The sequence below is a fragment of the Protopterus annectens genome, chromosome 2.part0, assembly GCF_019279795.1.
Source record: "Protopterus annectens isolate FY-2018-M chromosome 2.part0, PAN1.0, whole genome shotgun sequence".
Classification (NCBI taxonomy): Eukaryota; Metazoa; Chordata; order Ceratodontiformes; family Protopteridae; genus Protopterus; species Protopterus annectens.
In genome coordinates, this window is record NC_056728.1 from 1,338,710,210 (window position 1) to 1,338,733,565 (window position 23,356).

The window sequence follows — 23,356 nt, forward strand, 5'->3', positions numbered from 1 at the left end:
GGCTACATGAGCTGGAGATAGTGGAGTGCTATAGGGTAGACAGGGACCTCCTACAGCAAATTGTTGAGCTGTGCCAGCCATGCCTTACACACAGAATTAACAGAGGGGAACTCATCCCAGTGAATACCAAGTATGTGTAGGCCTAAGAATACTAGCTACAGGTACCTTCCAAAGGCCAACTGAGGATATGATGGGGATTTCACAGGCATCAGCATCCAGGGTACTCCACCACTTCCTGGATGCCATCATATGTTGGTGAGCATGTATATTTCTCCAACATCCATGAGGCGTTGGCAAGCAATATGCAACTGTTCCACCAAATAGCAGACTACCCTGAGGTAGGGGGTGCTATAGACTGCACACACATACGCATCAAAGCATCACCTGGTGAGCGGGGAAGGGTCTACATCAACTGCAAGTGCTTCCTTTCCATCAACTGCCAGGTCATGTGTGATGCCCAGGGCATAATAATGAACATGTGTGCTAGCTGCCCGGGAAGCTATCATGATTCCCACATCTGCCATCTGACGCAGCTGTACCAGAGATTTGCCAATGGTGCATCCCTCATGGTCACCTAGTGGGGGATGCTGAATACGCACTGGAGCCGTGGCTGATGACACCCATCAGAAATGCACACACACACCAGAACAAGAACTCCATAATAAGGCACATGCACAGACCAGAATTATAGTAGAGCATGTGTTTGGGATGCTCAAGTCATGGTTCCGGTGCCAGGACACATCCGGTGGAGCCTTGCAGTACTTACCAGCTACATGTAACCAAATTCTAATTGTATGTGCCATGCTACACAATATGATCCTGCAGAAACAGCAGGAACAGCACAGGGCAGGGCCACACAGCCCCCCACCATTGCCAAGGCCTGCACAGGCACAGAGTGACTCGGAGGAGAAACAACCTGAGCCTGCCCCAGTAGGCAGAAGTAGGCATGCCCAGTATGCCCTCGCTTGGCAAAGAGGCAATGCATAGCACATACACTGACACAAGAGGGACCCAGGGAATAACACCTCTCTCTCTGACTCTCACATACAGTAAATGGGATGCCAAACACTACACCTGTGCCTAACCATGTGTAGGGAGTGTACTATGTGCATCTGACATAGGCAGCCCTGCAGCACCACCCTCAATACTGGGACACCCACAAGGTAAGTGACTCACACATGACAGTCAGGGGGGCCACATACCCAACAACAGTCACTGCCAGCAGGACAGGTGTAGACAAACACAAACAAAGGTGGTGCTATGGCCTCTGAATGAGGCCTATGTGTAACCTCCCCCCCAGGTCTACACAGACAGACTACAGCAGGTCAGGCAGTGGGATGTCAGTTCTGAAGGGTAGGAAGTCAGAAACTAATATGTAGGTAATTAAAAGCTAAGATCCGTAGTACACTGGTATGCCTCTAGTCAGCATGACAGGTAAGACAACAGACTGAAATGGAGTACCCGACATACCAGTACAGTCCTACCAAATGTGTACAAGTGTCAGGTGTGCCCACCCCCATCCTATGTAGAAATGTAGTCACAGTCAGGTGTGCCCCCCAGTCCTGTGTAGAAATGTAGAAATAGTCAGATGTGCCCCCCCATCCCAAGTAGAAATATAGTAACAGTCAGGTGTGCCCCCCACACTCCTGTGTAGAAATGTAGAAATAGTCAGGTGTGCTCCCCATCCTATGTAGAAATATAGTAAGTCAGGTGTACCCCCCAATCCTGTGTAGAAATGTAGAAATAGTCAGGTGTGCCCCCATCCTACGTAAAAATGTAGTAACAGTCAGGTGTGCCCCCCATCCTACGTAGAAATATAGTAACAGTCAGGAATACAGGCATATATGTAAGGACAACACACTATAATAAACCAAAGGTAGACATACATAGATGTGTGGAAGAGGGTGACTGTGACAAGGAGCCATCCAGGCCTGTCCCACCCAGCACACAGGCAAAGGGCCACAACCACATGAGGTTCAGATGTCACTCAATGCAGATACTAGCCACTGGTATCTATCAGCATTACAGAGTATGTGTTGCACGGGCCAGCTGTGCAACATGACAGTTCAAGGAAGTAGTGATCTAGCAGCTGTATACATGTACCTGTGAAATATTACCCAGGTTGTGCCCGCATGTGGCATGTCAACCCCTAGATGAATGGGTTATGGCCCATGCATGCACACTGACCTCCCCATAGCCCCACTATGACAAGCCTGCTGAGGTCATCCACTGTGGAATACACCTTTGGGAGAGTTGTATCCCACTAGTCTCCATGGCACATCCCATAACTGTGCACTGCTGTAGTGTGATAAACACGTTAGCTAGGAGTTCTAATGCCAGCCTTGGCAACTGTGTGTGTGTGTGTGTCTGTGTAGAAGGAAATGCTTTTTAGGGTAGGCACACCCCCTACAAGTTAAATGCTCTCCTTTGGTAAGGCTGCTGATGTCATCCACCTAGAAATATATCTCTGGGAAGACTGTATCCCAGTAATCTCCATAGCATGTGCTGTAATTGTGCACTGCTGTAGTGTGATAAACTAATTAGGTAGGAGTTCTCACCCTAGCCTTGGCAACTGTGTGTGTCTGTCTGTGTAGAAAGTAATGCTTTTTAGGGTAGTCACACCCCCTACAAGTTAAATGCTCTACTTTGGTAAGGCTGCTGATGTCATCCACCTAGAAATACACCGCAGGGAAGGTTGCAGCCCAGTAATCTCTGTAGCGTTTCCTGTAACTGTGTACTGCTGTAGTGTGATAAAGTAGTTAGGTAGGTGTTCTAATCCCCGATATGGCAATTGTGTGTGTGCCTGTCTGTATAGGGAGCAATGCATTTTAGGGTAGTCACACTCCCTATAAGTCAAATGCTCAACTTTGGCAAGGCTGCTGATGTCAACCACCCAGAAATATACCTCTGGGAAGGCTGTAGCCCACTAATCTCCATAGAGCGTGCCCTAACTGCGTACTGCTGTAGTGTGATTTAGAAGTCTGGTTGGGTTCTATTCCAACCCACGGCAGTTATGGATGTTTTGTGTGTGTTTGAATGTCTGTGTAGGGAGCAATGCATTAGAGGCTAGTCACACTCAGTACATGTCAAATGCCCTACTTTGCCAGTCCTGCTGATGTCAGCCAATGTGATATACACCTTTAGGGAAGGAGTTCTCCAGTAAGCCCTGTAGTGTGTCCTATAACAGCTCCATGCTGTAGTGCGATTTAGACTTCTGTTAGGGGGTCTATGCCCTCACATGTTGGTTTTGGATGTTTTGTGTGTGTTCCAATGTCTGTGTAGAGAGCAATGCATTTTAGGCTAGTCACACTCAGTACATGTCAAATGCCCTACCTTGGCTATCCTGCTGATGTCAGCCAATGTGATATACACCTTTGGGGAAGGAGTTCTCCAGTAAGCCCTGTAGTGTGTCCTATAACAGCTGTATGCTGTAGTGTGATTTAGACATCTGTTAGGGGGTCTATGCCCTCACATGTTGGTTTTGGATGCTTTGTGTGTGTTCCAATGTCTGTGTAGAGAGCAATGCATTTTAGGCTAGTTGCACTCAGTACATGTCAAATGCCCTACTTTGGCTATCCTGCTGATGTCAGCCAATATGATATACACCTTTGGGGAAGGAGTACTCCAATAATCTCTGTGACGCATACTATAACTGCATAGTGCTGTAGTGTAATAGACTAGTTAGGTAGGGGTTCTACTCCCAGACATGCAGGTGTTCGTTAGCATGCTATCAATGTAGGTGCAGGGGTAACCTGCTGTCCATTACCAGTTCCTGCCACAGGTGGCCAAGAATGGCATATCTGATGATAATCTGTACACACAACATGGGCCCAACACCTCAGGTACAGTTCCACATGTCATTGTACATGCATGTGGGAGGTGTGCACATCCCAGACACTGTCCATGTCATGGACTAAGGAACACATACATTGCAAGTGATGTATAGCATTGGCCTCACACAAAAGTCACCCAGGTGACTGGATAGTGGATACAATACCCACCTGTGTGGGCAAATGCTGAAACCACAGCCCTGAGCCACAATGCAGACCATTGTCATGTGGCCTGATGCCAAGGTATACCCATCACCTAGCCTTGTATAGCCATCTGGCACAGTCGACCACCACATACCGATGTATAAATGCACCCATGCATGTCAGTACTGGCACCCTGTGTGTTTGTGTGTGTGTTGTATGATACGTATGATCACATCCACACTCATTACAACTCCCAGTGGCATATGGAAGCATGCTGTCTGATGCCAGACACCTCCCCATACCTTTTGCCCATATAACCTTCATATGACCTGTGTGGTGCATGTGATACCTGCACAGTAATGTGTTGTGACAATCTCACTAGTGATGAGCTGTATCCCTGACACTGCCAAGTGTGCCAATGTGTGTGCGTCCCTGTGAGAGTGTGGCTGTATTGATGCTGGCACCTGTTCATGCGGACAGGCATGTGTACTTCACCTACCATATAGCTACCATATCCCTGTTGCAGATGTCACTCACCATCACATATATGTTCTGAGGACTCCACAACAGGTAACCTATGTGACGCATCCAATAACTGCATAGGACTGTAATAGCACTACATAGTCGTCAGGGGTTTGATAACCTGTGCTGGTAGGTGTGTGACACAAACATGCTTAGGTTTTACTCTCCCATCCCTCCCTGACTTGTCAATGCCTCTGTCTGCCTCTCTCACTCCCTCACTGGTGGATGTGGAGATCTACACTTGTTTTTCTTAGGCAGCAGCATGTGCATTTTAAATAATGCTCATGATCAGCTGATGGCCTCTGCATGAATTGCAGCCTCGCCTAGCTAATTGCATGTGGAACAGCTGTGGTAATAGCCAATTGCATGGAAACACACTCCAATATCTAGGAACATCATGTTGGTGCTGGGCCTTTTCATTCACTTTGAGCAGGAACTCGATCTGTTGTTTGGCAAACAGCATCTCAGATGGATTGGGGATTTAACTCTAACAACATACACTGTGGAAAATGAGCAACACACAGGAGGGGGATGTGCCTGACCTGACTACAGACTGTAAGTGCTGCTATACTGCATATGGAATAATGTTGGTGTAACAGTGTGTGTGTGTGTGTGTGTGTGTGTGTGTGTGTGTGTGTGTGTGTGTGTGTGTGTATGTGTGTGGATGTGGCTGTCCTACATGTTTTAATACCTGCCATGTCAGTTCTATGTTTATGAGGAATCCCCAACTGTAGGGTCATCTGCAGACTGGGCAGTGTGTTGTGCCTTTGGTTTCATGTGTTACCCACAGAACATCTATCTGTGAACTGCAGAAGGTAGTGTGAGGATTGCAGTCTGTAGATGGTGAAAACCGTGACAGTTACTGACCTCATATCCCTCATAGGACGTATGTTGCAACAAACCCTGTTACAACAGTAAATGTATGAGGTTATCACAGCAACATGTCAATATTGGCCCTGTGTATGTGCTTCCAGCCACAACTCTGTCAACCTTTGTACATATGTCATGCATTAAGAGGTGCATATGTGCTGTACACCATCATTAGTGTCATCATATCTGATAAGCCAGTGAGATATCAGACTTCTACACATGTTATGTACAGTAGGGGTTATATTTGATGACATGACCTGTACATTCTGTGGTTGTTTGTACAGTACTGATCCTGCCTCTTAAACCTGCCTCTTAAACCTGGTTGACTTCTTTGAGACAGTCACTAGTGCCATCGATGAGGGCAAGGCTGTCCACACTGCCTATTTGGACTTAGCTAAGACCTTTGACACAATACCACACTCTGGCATCATTGACAAGCTCAGCAGCCTAAATGTAAACCCATATGTCACAAGATGGGTAGCAAATTGGCTAAAAAACAGAACCCATAAGGTTAAAATTGCTGGAGCCATGTCAGACTCAAAACCCGTCACAAGTGGTGTCCCACAGGGCTCTGTCCTGGGTCCACTCCTATTCGGCATTTACTTCTCAGATGTGAAAGCAAATATGGAAGGATTATGGCTGACAAAGTTTGCAGATGACTGCAAACTGGGTGCCATAGTGGATTCACCTGCCGACACACACATCCTACAGAAAGGTCTCACTGAAACGGACAACTGGTGCCAGAATCATGGCCTCAAACTTAACGCCAAAAAATGTATAGTCATCCCCTTTGGGAAAAACAAAGTACCCACAAACTATCACGTCACAATAACCCACTGAATACGGAAGATGTAATCAGAGACCTGGGGACTCAAGTCGATAGTGACCTCTCCTTTGACAACCATGTTGCCAAAGTGGTCAGAAAGACATTCTACCTTGCCCATCTCATCATGAAGGGATTCTCATCCAGATCAAAGGAGGTCATTGTACCTCTATATTCCTCCCTTGTCAGGCCCATGATTGAATATAATGCTCCATTTGGGATGTATCTCACCCGGCACATGCAACAACTGGAAAGACCCCAGAAGTACCTCACCAAGAGGATCATAGGTCTAAAACATGTGCCGTATCCAGCTAGATTAAAGAAACTCCAGCTCTATTCAGTAGCATACCGCCTGCTCAGAGGTGATTTGTGCCTAACATACAGGGCCATGTCCAACCAGGAATTGATGGACATGCTCCATCTCAAAAAATCCAAATCCACCAGAACCACATGAGCTAAAGATTTCAACCTCTGCACAAATATGAACAGGACATGCTGGAGGGATAGATTCATAACACAGAGGTTACCCATACTCTGGAACAAAATCCCAGTTCACGTGAGACAGAGCCCTTCATTGGCACTGTTCAAGAAAAATCTCGATGCATGGATGGGAGATCGCAAGTTTACCCCGGGAGGGACCTCAGTGTCACTACTAGACAGAGGTATAGTTTACTAAATAATAGGGTTCCACATGTGTCACTACTAGAGAGGCGCAACTATATAGTATGGGGTGGCGTAAAGCCACATCACTGTTGGCTAGGCTTATAAATGCCCCCGGGCAGATAGCCTAGTACACTACTATGAAACTATGAAACTATGAAACTGAGGTCTGTGTATGTATGGTGAATGCTGACAGAGTGTGTGTATTGTTAATATGCACCTTGGCCTGTGTACAGACTGTGGTAGATGTCATCGGCCTAGGTCCCATCCTATCTGATGTTACATGCTGCTCCACTGTATGTTACCATATTGGCTTATATGTTGTAGAGCCATGCACACACATGTCCCATACCACATACTGGCATCAGACCACACTGTGTAGCAGCCCAGCATATGTAGGGTTAGTGTGTGAGTGGCACATATGTGGAAAGTGTTGAACAGATAGCCCATAATGTCAGGCTTGGTCTACATGCTCTGCACTAATGGGTTCTGTGTATACCTCTGGACTGTACAGAGTGTGCCAGAATGTCCACATCTATTGGCAAATATCTCCACTGTAGTCCACAGGAGCATTACGTGCTTCTAGCGGTACTGTACTATGATGTCCTTAGGATGTCTGTCAGTAGCCAATGGCGCACATGTGAAAAGCAGATGTGACCTCCCACATACACCATGTCTGTGAAGACAATCCCTATTACAGCATCAATAGTCTGCTAATATACCTGCTATACATGCCTGACATCCCCTTGCACTATGAAGGTAGGAATATAGGGGCTGAGGTAGGGCTACACCCCATGTTCAGGACATATGGTGAATATATATGTACATATGATTATCCAGATATCTATATAGATAATTACACATGTACATATCAACATATATAGATGGGTGTGTATATGTACATAGATATGCATATACACACCCAGATATATACATATACAGAGCAGTGTATGTCTACACATATACAGATAGAGATACATATGCACATATACATATACCACACTGCCATGCATGCCAGCAGTCCACTGCTGTTGTATCCCCCACACATATGGTGGGGCTGGGGCCATATATGTGCGGGCTTAACCTACACAATATGTGTGCCCATATGTACTCCAGAGGCCAGTGTATGTAACAGTGGTATATGGCCCTGTATTATTGAGTTTGGGGGGGATGCACCATACATAACCTAGGCTGTTACAACATGTGGGGTTATCAGGGGTGAGCTACCTTAAGGTATGTGGATGTACAGTACCATACATGTCACCTATCTTGACATTACTTACATAAAGTGGGTTACTGCAGGCCTACTGCCTCCTGCCATACAGACTGTTCTGTTTGCTAGTGTGCCTGTGATGGTGCAGTTATGCCTTGTTATGTAACAGTTACATCCCATTTGGTCAACTGAAGTCTTTACCACCTAGCGATTGTGTACAGAGTGTAGATAGAGGCTGCTGGACTATACACCTGCATCACTTACTGTTGACTGTGTGGTATTCTGTGGCCCAGTCTGTCTTTACTAATGTACAATTTGAAGGGCTTGGCCTGGACAGCAACAGTTGTGGACCTGTCCAGACTACTGTATTAGTATAACTGCTTCACAGTTGCATTACTCTGTTGATATGGATGTCAGTGTCTGTACAGCTATATGACATGACATGTAATTCTGTAATAGTACACAAAGAATGGTATTCCATTTCTGCAAACCTGTTTGTGGTGTTTATCCTATGGCCTCTCTGTGGGTATATGCTGCAGGCAACGAATGTCATTTGTATGGGTGGGTCATCCAGTTGTTAGGGTGTTAACTGTAGGCATAGTGGGTGTACCATATTGTGTGCCCTAATACATAAGTATCTTACTGTACATATCTATGCGTGTGTATGTGCAGCCACACACACACACACACACACACACACATATATATATATATATATATATATATATATATATGTGTGTGTGTGTGTGTGTGTGTGTGTGTATATCTGTATCTGCATATATGTGACCATGTGTATGTATCCTGGGGTTGTTGATAACTTCCACATTTTACATATCCTACGTGAGCCAGACTGTACTGCATGATATGTTATGAATACCAGCCTGACATCATACAGGTGGGAAGTAGTACTGTTAACATCATGTGCCCATGTCATGTCAGGTCTTGGTTATGGGATCTGCAAAATTTGGTAGTGTATTGCAGGGTGGACGTGTTTGGCTGTGGGGGGGTATGCCAATTTGTGCAAGACGTATATTGCTTGAGGCCTCTCAACCCCATTAACGGTACATGTGGACATATATGTTTCTGTTACTCTACCATTGCTATATGTATGGCCATATATACTTATATAGGTATATATATCTGCTTACATATTTATAGCTATGTCCGTATATACCTACAGAGATATATAGCTGCGTACATATATGTAACTTGCTGTGTATATGTAGACATATAGGTGTTGACATATATATGTGTAGATGCAGCCATTTGCATGTATATATATATATATGTATGTATATATATATATATATATATATATATATATATATATATATATTTACAGATGTAGATGTGTTGTATCTGTTTAGATATTAATATATTTACACACACACATACATCTAGATGTTGGTATACTTCCCTGTACTGTTGCATGACTGGGCTGGATGTTATATTTCTGAAAACATCAGATTAATGTATATCTGGCATGGCTTAGTGGTAAGTCACTTTGTGTATGGTGTCCAGGGTCCTGAGCTCGAGCCTTGCAGAAGCTGTTTATTTTGTTGCTGGGCAGAACACAGGCCATTGGGTACAGAGTGATTAAGGCACTTTAAAGCAGTTGTAAGCAGGTTTGCGCTGGGGTAAGCAACGCTAACTTCCAGTTACAGTGTCTTATACTTAGCATCTACATTGCTTAACCTGTGTAGGCAGTGCTTACCCCCACGCAAACACACAAACACACTTACTAGTGCTTACATATTCTTACTACTGCTTATTTGTGCTTAAACCTGCTTACTAGTGCCTTATTCATTATGACACTGACACTTCACATGTGCATTTCCTGCAATACTCCACTTCATAAATATATGTTATTTAGTGGGTTTTGCAACAAAAATATTGGTCATAACATGCTTTGCCATGTAAAATAGTCTGTGCTGCAGTGGGACCCGAAGCGGGAATGCCTGCTCATTAGGCGAATGCGCTGCCCACTACACTATTGCTGTGCTGCTTCATTTGCATATATCTTCTTTGTTATCCTCTGCAGCCTTTTAAGCTGCTTTAACCGTAGCTAAGAAATGGGCACACCTGGACACGTATGGTTAGCTGTACTCAGATTTAAAAAATAAATAAATAAAGGGGTTTCTTCGTTTAATTTTTATGCTCTGTTGCTGTTGTACACATGGTAAACTGTTGGTGAGGATATGCAAACACCTATGAGCAGTCTCACTCATTTCTTACCACTTTCTGCTGTTCTACATTACAGGGGCATGTTTATTCTGCACTTGTACATGCTCTGTGTAAGCCTAGGAGCTTGGGCAGCACGCCTTATTAATATGCATGGCGCGCTGCCGTCCTGCTCCTAAACGGGCACTTTCATGCAGGACTAAGATAGTCCTGCATGGAAGTTTAGCAAATCTGGGGGAGTATCAGCAATCTATCTACATGCTGTGGGAGTAGAACCCACAGCCTTCTGCATTAAAAGGCAAGCATGCTACCCATTGGGCTACTAACAATGCTTTTAAATTTGTTAGCACAATAGTGATACAATTTGCTAAATAAAACAGCTGCCCATTGTAAACAGACTTAGCATAAGCAGCAGTAAACATCTCTTCTTTTGATGCTCACAGTTCCTTGAGAATGCACTTGACACTGAACTCCTTGGAAATGCACCTGAAACACAACTCAATTTTTTTAACAACTTGGTGAGTGAGGTAAAGGATTCAGGCTCTTGCTTTCTATGACTGAGGTACAGGGTTTGTGCCTGAACAAATTAACTAACCACTTGCTATCCCTAAGTGGGGTATTTCACACACACACACACACACACACACACACACACACACACACACACACACACACACACACACACATATATACACACACCTGTCAGGAAGCATCAGCACAAGAATTAAAGGAATGGAACCTTTGTTGCTTGCTGTAAAAGAATCCGTCCAGGAGTGAATTCATTCTGTGGAAGTTATTTAAATTCCACATGCAGAAAGGAAAAATAGGAGGTCTGTGCAACAAGTCATGCATGCACAGACTTAACAGGTATGTGCGACTGGATAAAGAAGGCATTCTTAAAGAAGAACACCCACAAAAACAAAATACATTTTTTTAAATTAAAAAGTAAATGTGAAAGTCCCTCAGTGAGTGGGCCCCATCCCAGCCTTGGTGGCCTAATGCTGGATCTGGCTTTGGCCTTACCCATCCCATGGTCCATAATTATATATTACCCCTAATGAGAATAACTGAGATCATACCATAGATAATTTAAGGGGACACATGCATGGGATAAAGCATTTAGGAGCTGCATCTGTCCATTAGTAGTACAGGGGGGCAGTCCTGGGGTAAATTGTCTGTTACCATCCATAGATGTAAGTTGTACTTGAAAATGGACAGGGGTGAAGTTTGTTTTATGTGGATGTGGAGTTTATTCCAGAGCAGTGGTATCCTTTGCAAAATATACCTGTCCCTCAAAACCATTCCGTTTATATTGAAGAAGAGGTTTAAATCCCTAAAACAAGTATTTCTGATGTCATTTGACTTGCTGATGTGGAGTACATCCACCAGTAATGAGTCAGAGGATGCCTTGTATGTCAGACACAAGTCACCTCTTAGCAGTCTGTAGAATACACAGTATAGTGATAGGGCTTTGTGTTAGTCCATGTAGGACATGTTGTTTAGAATATATTGTTTTGTACGACATTTGCTTTCTAAAGGCCATACCTCCAATTCTTTTATTTCCTTTTCAACATTCAAAGGTTATGTTACTTTTGGTTTTGTTACTGTTTTTCATTTTCAAGTAACTGTTTTTTTGATAGCTAACGGCATTAAACTTAGTAGGGCTTACTCAGTCTAGACAATTCAATTTCTATATACCAATTCAAAATAATAATTTCCTTAGTTAATATAATTTGCTGTCTCAACATTTCTGATGAAGTACTCTATAGGGAATTTCTAAAATCTGAAAAAACAAAAGATAATAAATCCACAGTGGGAACGAAGTACCAGCCTGGAAACTAAAGATTGTAGTCTGTATAATTTATTATTATGTTGTTGAATACCACACCACACCAAAATGTATCAAGCGCTTTCGCTCAGCTGATGCTGAGCTTTATCAAGATAAAAACAATTAAAATTCAAACTTCATTTATATATGCAATGCATAAATCATGTGATCAATTAAATTAATTAATTAAATCAGTGTATTGAAATAAGTGCTTAAAGTTGTACCAACCTAATATTGCACTTTATCATTAAACAAACCTAATGAATGAATTAAGAATATGCACATAGTATTTTGTTTAAATAATAGTTAAATAAAAACCTTAAAATGAATAATTAAACATCAAAAATGTGCATATTCTAAAAAATGCACCACATAAAAAAATATATAAAATATTATTAATAAATATTTGCATTACAATTCTAAACCATGAATTCATAAATTACAAGCAAAATATAATAAATCACAAACAACTTTAAAATGATAATTAATAATTAAATACTTATGATTTGGCCCTTCTCAATTTTAAAACACTACTCAAATTCACACTGTCATTCAACCCGGACCATTTTCCAGCATTTAATTTTAGCTGCCATAACAATTCCTTAAATTCTAATTTGGATTCCCAGTCACCACCCCTATTGTCAGGGATAATTTGCTCCAAAACAAAAAACTTAATTTCCATATTGGGGCAAACTAATAAGTGTTTATAGAAAGCATTGGATTCTTTTTTCTTAGAGACATCATACAAATGTTCATAGATTCTACGTCTAAGTGTCCTTTCCGTTTTTCCTATGTAGAAACTGTGACATTTTATACACAAACCCAAATAAACCACATACTTTGCATTGCAGTTGAAATAGCCATTAGTTTGACATAAATAATTTCTTGATGGGACGTATACAGTGTCATTATTAATGATAGCTTTACATTGCTTACACATCCCACACTTATAGGTTCCCTTCCTTAACCCATCAAAGGGTATATTTGTGATCTGTTTTCTTTCAAATATTTCTTTCATATTGGTGTCTCTACGCCTAACAAATTCAGGGTGATCTGGAATTACCCCTCTTAGTTCTCCATTTAGTGTAAGAACCGGCCAATATTTTAATATTACTTCCTCTATTGAATTTGAATTGTTGGAATATGTATGAATATAATCAGTCCGGTCAGTGTTGTGAATATCAGCATCCACCTTTCTTGCATCTATATCCATCATTCCTAATAAAGGAGGGTATTTTTCATTCCTACATGTAGTTACCTCCAAGGCCAAACCATTAATCAATGAAATAGGATAGCCTCTTTCAATAAATCTCTCTTTCAAAAAAGTAACCTCTTCAAGAAAATAATCCATAGTACTTGACATTCTAGATGCACATATAAATTGCCCTTTAACAATTCCTTTTTTCTGATAAAAAGGATGACTGTTTTCAAAATGCAGAAAGGAATTTGAGTATGTGGGCTTTCTATAAATTTTGGAAGCAAAAATGTTGTCACCCACATCTTTAATAAGGGTTATGTCTAAATAATTCAAAGTATTTTCACTAACTGTGTGTGTGAAGGTTAGAAAAGATGTGGTTGTATTGATGTAATGAACAAACTCATTAAAAACATTTAATGTCCCACACCACAGAAGACAAATGTCATCCAAATACCTAACATAGTGTTTAATATATTTCGCCCAATATGTGTTAAAAATAAAAGTTTGCTCCCATTTGTGTAATACAATGTTAGCATACAAGGAAGCACAGGAGGCACCCATTGCCACCCCTGTTTTTTGCCTGTATATTTCTCCATTAAAACAAATAAAATTATTCATTAAGGCCATCTCCATAAATTCAATTAATAAATTAGTAACATTAGCATTCATATTTGCTTCATTCACTATTACCTCATTAAACCATTCCAAACCCACAGAATGGGGTATACTGGGAAAAAGTTGTACTATGTCAATAGTTACCATAAGTAGATCTGGGCCATAAAGGTCTGACCTTATACCTCTTAAAAAATCCCAAGAGTCTTTACATAAATACCTTAGGGATGTAACAAATTGCTTTAACGTGTGATCTATATACTTTCCTAAGGGCTCAGTGATGCCCCCTTGACCGGAAACAATTGGTCTAAAGTTCAAAGGGTTTAACCCTTTGTGTGTTTTCTGAATACCAAAACTCATCGGGGTTCTTGGTTTGGGAACTAATAAATAATTATATAATTTCTCATTTATAGCTCCTTGTAGTAAATGATCCATTAATAAGTAGTTAATTTTAACATATGCTATGTGTAACTCATTCCTTGAAATTAAATCATACTGTTCAGAATCTTGCAACATACAATGAATGTAAGTGTCATAGTCTGTTGTGTACATTAAAACCAAACCGCCCCCTTTGTCCAGCTTCATCACCCTACACTTTTCATCCTTGAGAAATTTTATCAAGTTAACTTCTCCTTGTTTCAAATTAGGCGCAACCATGGCTGTTTTTTTGTTATCTAACACTCTAATATCCCTCTCAAACAATTCTTCAAACACCTTTATAGAAGGATGTATAGGGGGGTTAAAAGTGCTTTTTCTAGAAAGTGTATTATCTGGACAAGGTTGACCTTTAAAATGAAAGGCCAAATTCAAATGTTGAACAAATAATTTAAGATCCACTAATTCTGTTTCTAGTTTAAAGGAGCGTGCTGGAACATAATGCAGACCTCTTGTGAACAAGTCAAAATATTCATTCTTGACCTCTATATCAGTGTAATTGTAAACAGAGAAATTATTCTTTTTAACTACAGTATAGTCTGTATTGTTAGAAAAATCTTCAACTGCACCATATGAAGTTTCAGAGTTCATAATAGTAACTATTTGTTCCATCTCTGCTGCTGAAATTTCATCCCCCTCCCCCCGACCTGTCTGGGGGAAATGTAAAATCCTGATGTGAATTTTTTCTATCTCTTTCTTTTTCTGATAACCTTTCACTTCTCCTAGGCAGGTCCTGAAAAGGGGTTAAATCATTATTATTTTGCTCATTGCCTTGCTGTACAGGATTATTATTCACCCACCTAGCCCTAGTTGGAAGTGGATATGCAACCCCTTCCCTATATTCTCTCAGGTCTCTTTCCAATTTGTGTATCTTGCGATTCAGAACTTTACCACAAAACTGATCAATTTCTTTGAATAAATTATCATAACTTTTCTTAACAGAAAGAAAGTTTGAGTCACTAGTTAAAGAATTATTAAGCACATTTAAATCCTTCAGCAAAGTATCAGTCTTCACTTCATACTCCACTATCATTACCTCTAACATTTCTATACCTGCACGGTTAAAGATATCACACAATTTTTGTAATAAACAGTTCCCATTTGAACATTGTTGGGAAATTTGAAACATCTTAAACCCTTTGGTACTCTTTCTACCTTTACACATTCCTTCAGATAATCAATCTCCAACTGATTCGTTCTGAGAGCGTACATTTTATCTCTTAGTACGTTAAAATCACAGTCAATGTCCAAATTATTTCTGATATTAACAGTACCTTGTTCAAACCAGAACTGCTGTCTGGCCCATGTGTTAAAATCAAATTCTTTAGTCCGAGTGTTCATATCATTCGACTGCTGCTGCTTATTAGAATATGTCCTGTTGTCCCGTTTACCCGTACTCTGTTGTTGAACAGGACCAAGCTGATGACATCCGCTTGTAGACGCTGGCTCAGCGGAATTACGTCGTTTCCCTTGCTGCAGACCCTGCTGCTGGTTGCCTGGCAACGTTAAAGAAGAATCTGAATGCATGATGTTAAGTGAATTTGTTAGTTGCATTAGTAAGTCTATAACTTTGTTAAATTCAAAACGGGTAACAGGTCCATCCCCATCCATTGCTTTAAATAGTTGTGGAGTGTTCTCCAAATCGCTCGGTACTACCTCCTCGGCCATGAACCCAAAACAACGAAGCAAAAGACAGAAGCGCAAAAACCAGTAAAACAAAATATAATAAATCCATGGTGGGAGCGAAGTACCAGCCTGGAAACTGAAGATTGTAGTCTGTATAATTTATTATTATGTTGTTGAATACCACACCTCACCAAAATGTATCAAGCGCTTTTGCTCAGCTGATGCAGAGCTTTATCAAGATAAAAACAATTAAAATTCAAACTTCATTTATATATGCAATGCATAAATCATGTGATCAATTAAATTAATTAATTAAATCAGTGTATTGAAATAATAATAAGAATTATAAGTTTTTAATTATTAATTATCATTTTAACGTTATTTGTGATTTATTATATTTTGCTTGTAATTTATGAATTCATGGTTTAGAATTGTAATGTAAATATTTATTATTAATATTTTATATATTTTTTATGTGGTGCATTTTTTAGGATATGCACATTTTTGATGTTTAATTATTCATTTTAAGGTTTTTATTTAACTATTATTTAAACAAAATCCTATGTGCATATTCTTAAGTCATTCATTAGGTTTGTTTAATGATAAAGTGCAATATTAGGTTGGTACAACTTTAAGCACTTATTTCAATACACTGATTTAATTAATTAATTTAATTGATCACATGATTTATGCATTGCATGTATAAATGAAGTTTGAATTTTAATTGTTTTTATCTTGATAAAGCTCAGCATCAGCTGAGCGAAAGCGCTTGATACATTTTGGTGTGGTGTGGTGTTCAACAACATAATAATAAATTATACAGACTACAATCTTCAGTTTCCAGGCTGGTACTTCGCTCCCACCGTGGATTTATTATCTTTTAATTTCTAAAATCTACCAACTTGCATTTTCAGAAAACATGTTCCCAGGTACCTCTCTCTGTCCCATTGCATCTCAAACAATTTCTGTCTGCCAGAGGAAAAATGCTTTGAAGTCTACATAAGGTATAAAAATACCTAAACAAACACTTCCATGAAAAAATTCTAAACCTTTTAGATGTTGGATACTTGGGAGCCATGAAAATGTCCTCCCTCTGTTCCTTTCTATACTACTTTCCATTCTCATTTCCCAGAGACAGAGTGGGTGGTGCCATGGGACCTGGGGTAGGGCTAGATGATGTAAGAGGCTGATGTAATCAGTATGAGATCTGACTGATTCAGATGAAATCATGTTTTGACCACAATCACCAGTTTATCACAAAGATCTTCTTTTCTTGCATCACTTTTATTTTCCCTTTAAGTATGGGATATAACTGTGCCTGAATCAGTGATGATCTACACAGAAATATCTGGATTACTTTAAATTAGTCAAAATCATAGGTCAGACATTGGATCAGATCATTTTACAAGGGGCTTAAACAAGTAGGAATGTTGGATTGTAGAAAGCTGTATGGTGGCTAACACCTCCAAATCAGCTTCTATGACTTTAGGTCAGAGGAATAATGATAATAATAATAATAATAATAATAATAATAATAATAATAATAATATAGTGGATTATGATCCAGTTTCTGATCATAACTACGAGCAGCTTATTATTTACTTTGAGATATGGACTGAAAAATAATGTTATAGAGGATTATGATTCGGGTCTCCAATCATAAGAAACTTATATGTGGTCAAGACATGGAACCTGCGCCTTGAATGCTAAGCTCAGGAAATGAATCTTAATATCCATATCAAGAACACATAAAAAGTGTTATGACCGGTGAGACTTGATCATAATTTGTTGTAGTTTATGGAGCTCTATGTACTGTATGTACTACCAGCTACAGAAAAAAAGGGGAGGGGGTAGAAGTACAAAGTGTTTTATTGGCTTACAAAGTCTTTGAAAGCCAGAAAAACAATTTAACGCTGTCAAGCAGATAGCAGGCAGTAACAAAGTGCTCCTCTAAAGAATAATCAGTATTAAAAACTTAGACACTTCGTTCTACAATTAATTGTTTTTTGCAGGCTGTCACTTCCAAGCACACAACCTGATCTTAATATCACTTAGGGGTATTTAACAAAAGCTTAAGCAAATTTCTGATGTCAGAAAGGTGCTTAGCAAGCCTGTCTTGGTCCCATGTTTGGAGCATTATTACGGTGCTCTGTGCACTAAAGGTACTTTTTGACTATGGTCAGGTTAAATATTGTAGGCACTTATAAACCCATAGGAATACCCTTGAAACGTAAATCTAGGCTACATGTTGATCATCTATGTGTGGAGTCTAACAAACTGACTGGCACTGTTCATTGGGCATTTAAAACAGATCTCCAGCTGTATTGGCTACTTCATAGGAATTTATTATAAAACCAAAACTGGAATTTTTAGGATCTCTCTGGTTATCATATAAGGTATACAAGTAAGCTCAGATTAAAAAACTCCAGAGAAGATTGACTAAAAGAAAATTTGTGTTGACCCATCTGATCAGTAATCCAGGCTAAGAAATTTTAACCTATACTTCCCATTTTATCAAAGGGTCAGGGGACACATTCATAATTTCATAATTTTAAACATCCTTTTGAAATAGCTTCATTTTTAACAGATTTAGGCCCAAACATTAACAGTAACAGACTTAATCTTCAACATTCAAAATTGAACCTGATAAGGAGTTACTCTTTTACAAGTGGAAGAATAAAATGGTTTACAGAAACAGTAATTTCCCTTTCGAACAGCCTGCCTTTCCAACTGAGAGATGCTGTGACCCAGTTTAACGTTTTTAAAAAGTAACTGGATGAGTTATTTGGTGATAAAAATTTATGATCTGGCACCATAAGTTTTACCTGGAATACACTTAGGAAGTAGATTAGTTTGTACTTCCTGTCGAAATAGATAATGCATGTGCAGGAAACAATTTGAAATGCCATGACCTGCTAGAACAAGTCCCAAAATATGTAGACTGAATGACTAAAAACTAGAATTATGTGTACCAAGTCCAAGATGCCATTGCTAGGAATATTCCCTTTTTTCTGATCTTGGAGTTAGTATATATAAGCATTGAGAGTGGGGAGGGCCTGACCCCCAAATTAGGGTATGGAGGGGATTTGACTCCCAGCAAAAAGTTTAAAGGAGAAGATCAATGTTTAAGATTCACTCTTCTACTGAATTTTCCATAATTTTTTTTGTCATGTCAGTACTTGACATTTCAAGTGATGACATTTCAATAGGAAGCTGCATGTACATAATATATATATATATATATATATATATACATATATATAAGTACAAAAATAATAAATATGGCTGAGATATAACCAAGGCGTTTCAAAGTTCCATTCATATACTAATCATTGCATACTAATCCACCCTCCACATAGCAAGCTATAAATTCCACCATCCAGCCAGTAAACCATAAAAATATATAATCCACAATGTAGAGTAAAAAGTCTGTTTAATAACTTAAAACAAATCGGTGCTTTGTCAGACCGTTAACATTCAAATAGTACTACCCTATTTGCTTTTATACAAATCACATGTCCAATTAACTATTTACTAATAAAGCGTTAAAGCTACACTTTGTATCTTATAATTGTTCGTAACATTGTTTAAAAAATATAACTGTCACATTATGTTTGTAGATTACTAAATATATATAAACATCAAATGTCCTTCGCAGTCAATCTAATAAATTCAGCGCTTTAACAAAAACTTTTTGGGACAAAAATAATACTTCAACGGCATACTTCAAACGGAAAAATATAAGACATTACTTTAAGAAACATGAATTCATTACCTGCTATAAGCTAATGGTCATACCATAGATGCAATTATCATTGAAGGCTTCTAAATAATACTGAAATATAAATCCATTGATTACTTTAAAAGTATAAAATAAATATTTACCACAAAATAGTGTTACAATTAATCATGGCTGCTTTTTCGCCTCATATTTACAAAGGCAGCTGCTGGAGAATTCCCTAGCGTCAACTAATATAATACTACTGCTATACTTGTGTAACCTTATTTATTGGAAGTTCCATAGTCCTCATAAGGCTACAGGTATAGATTGCAAATGTATACCTTGTTACCATTCTACATAAAGTCAACTATGAATTCAATATCTAAAAAATATACGTTACTTTGTCAGTACGTGCAATACCTACAGAATGTTAAGTGTAACATTTTACTGATGCAACTGTTACTATAAAATCAATCCGGAAAAAATATAAACTTTCTAAAATATTAAAATAAATACTATATTCGTATTAATTAAAGTAATATATAACTAAACAATGTAGAATTCTAACTGTGATGTCAATGTCACTTAAATAGAATACATGTATTATATATGCATAGAAGATACATGCATAATAAAAAAGTAATCAATTATCTATCCTTATTAATAAAACTATTGTAAATATTTTACTATATAATTTTATTAACTTATGAAAAATAATTTTAAATTATTGAATTCATCAATTATATCTCAGGGAACTTATCAAAAAATTTTTGAATAAATATTTAACTATGTTAACCAAAAAATGCATTTTGTCATGTGTCATAGTCATTTAATATGCCTAGCCTTCAAAATTAGTTTTATGGAAGCTCTCTCATTAAGGCCACTTCCTATATCTGCCCTAAGTCTCATCATCCAGTTTACCTCTCTCCCTTCGGTGATATTACGAATATTGCCTTCTCTAAACCTGGGCATAACATTGTCTAAAGCCATAAATGTGAAATTATGTTGGGTCCCATGATTATTAACATGTTTGGCTAATGCATTATTCATATATTGTATTCTAATTGCATAAATATGTTCTCTAATCCTGGTCCCAAATGCCCTGTTAGTCTTGCCAACATAGAACGCTTGGCATACCTGGCAAGAAGCCAGATACACCAAGTTTTCAGTGCTACAAGTAGCATTAACTTTAAAGATGAAGGTTTGTCTAGTGTCCGGATGTATGAACATATTGCCTCTTTCTATATAATTGCAATAATTACATCTTCCACAAGGATATGTTCCTGGGAGTGAATCATTGTCATGTACCTCTCCACGGTGACATAATATTTTTTTAAGATTGCTTTTATTTTTATATTGAAACATAGGTTTAACTCCTACTATCTGTGCAATATCATAACTACTGGTTAGAATTCCCCAGTGTTTGTTAATAGTGTCAATAATATCCTTCCTATCATTAGTATAGTACATTTGCATTCTCACTTGATTATTAGAACTTTTTATAATGTGTGCTTCATTGGTTTGATGAGAATAGTATGGAGCTGCTCTCCCATTTCTTAAATTAGGTATATCCTTTAGGTTGCTTTCTATTTCACTCCGTTGATATCCTCGTTGTAGTAGTCTACTTCTAAAACTATCCATCTCTTGCTGAAATCCTTCCTGCGATGCATTAAGTCTGGAGATTCTCATGCCTTGTCCTTTCACTATGTTTTCAAATATATGGCATGGATGCATACTAGTTCTATGCAGAAGTGCATTCCTATAACATTTCTTCCTATAGACCCCAGTGTTTACTTTGTCTTCTAGCACTCTCTGTACAAAGACATCCAGGAACTCTATCCGGTCCGTAGAATATATGTGAGTAAACTTAAGGTGGGAAGTAATATTGTTAATTACCTTAATAAAATTGTGTAAACTTGCATGAGTACCCTCCCAGACAAGGAAGACATCATCCATGAAATGTCTATAAAATCGCACATGCAAGCAATACTGCGTATACTTAAACAAATTGTCTTCCTCCCATATAGCTAGATACATGTTGGCGTAGCTGTTGGCACATGATGTGCCCATTGCTACGCCTTCAGCCTGTAGGAATATTTCATCCTGATAAACAAAAACATTGTTTTCCAAGACAATTTCCATGAACATAGCTATAAGGTCTATATGTTCATCTGTATAACCACTGTGTAAAGTTAAGTATTTTTTGATGGCTATTACGCCATCTTCATTAGGATTGATGGTAAATGAAGAGTGAATATCTAAAGTGACAAATGTCATATCCGCTGTCAAATTTACTTCACTAAAGTGGTCATATAAATCTCCAAGAAATTGTTTGGTATCTTTTAGTATGAATGCATTCTGTTCTACAACTGGTCTAAGATACTTCTCAACGTAAAGGGAGAAAGGTTCTGTCGACCATCCACCTCCGGAGACAATAGGTCTCATTGGTGGATTGGTACTATGTTTGTGGATTTTAGGAATACCATTAATACTAGGTAGTAAAGGATATTCAACACGTAGGAAGTTGGCTAAATCATTATCTATAATGTGACTGTTCCCCAATTCAACAACGATATCAGATATCTTTTGTTTGATGTTGTTAAGTTGTTGTTTAGTAATAACTTTGTAATATCTATCGTCTGATAACATATCTTTCATGCTTGTGTTATAATGAGAGGTATCCATAACAACCAATGGACCCCCTTTATCTGCTGGTCTGAATACTATATTCCTATCTGATTTAAGCCTACTTAATGCCTGCCTCTCTTTAAATGGCAAGTTATTAAATCTCCTATGTTGATTGTTGTTAGATGCAAACTGTTCAGATACATCATCTTCCACCATTCTGTAGAAAGCTTCCAATAAGGGATGGTTATGAGGTGTAAATTCACTCAATTTTTTCAATGGTCGTTTAGAAACATTTAAATTGTCACCAAAGTAAAGTCTAAGCATCACATTTCTATTAAATAATTTTAAGTCAATCAATACATCAGTAATATTACTATTTATAGTTGGAATAAAGGTTAAGCCTTTATTCAATAAACTTAAATCTTGTTTATCTAACGGTCTATGTGAAATGTTCCAGACTAAATTGGCATCTATTTGTTCCACATCTTTTTGATTGTCTGCCCTTGTGTCCTCTCTTCCGAGAGTTTGCGCTTCTGCCTCCCCCGACTGGCAGAGCGGTCTCTTTTGTCGACCCTCCCCACCGATTTGTTTTAAGTTATTAAACAGACTTTTTACTCTACATTGTGGATTATATATTTTTATGGTTCGCTGGCTGGATGGTGGAATTTATAGCTTGCTATGTGGAAGGTGGATTAGTATGCAATGATTAGTATATGAATGGAACTTTGAAACGCCTTGGTTATCTCTCAGCCATATTTATTATTTTTGTACTTACCTACTTGCATCTCGGGGGCAGAGAGATATCTACACCGTTGGAGACGCAAATTACTCTCTCTCTCTCTCTATATATATATATATATATATATATATATATATATATATATATATATACATATCTGCCAAGAATGTATAAATTAATGGGAAAGCAGAATAAACACTTCTGAGAGAAAAAAAGATTAACTTGCATAATACCAAAAGAAGTACTTTGTAAATAAACAAAAATAAAAATGCATAACAGATGACTTGGTGAAATAAAAAAGAAAAACGTACCATTCATATGTGTAT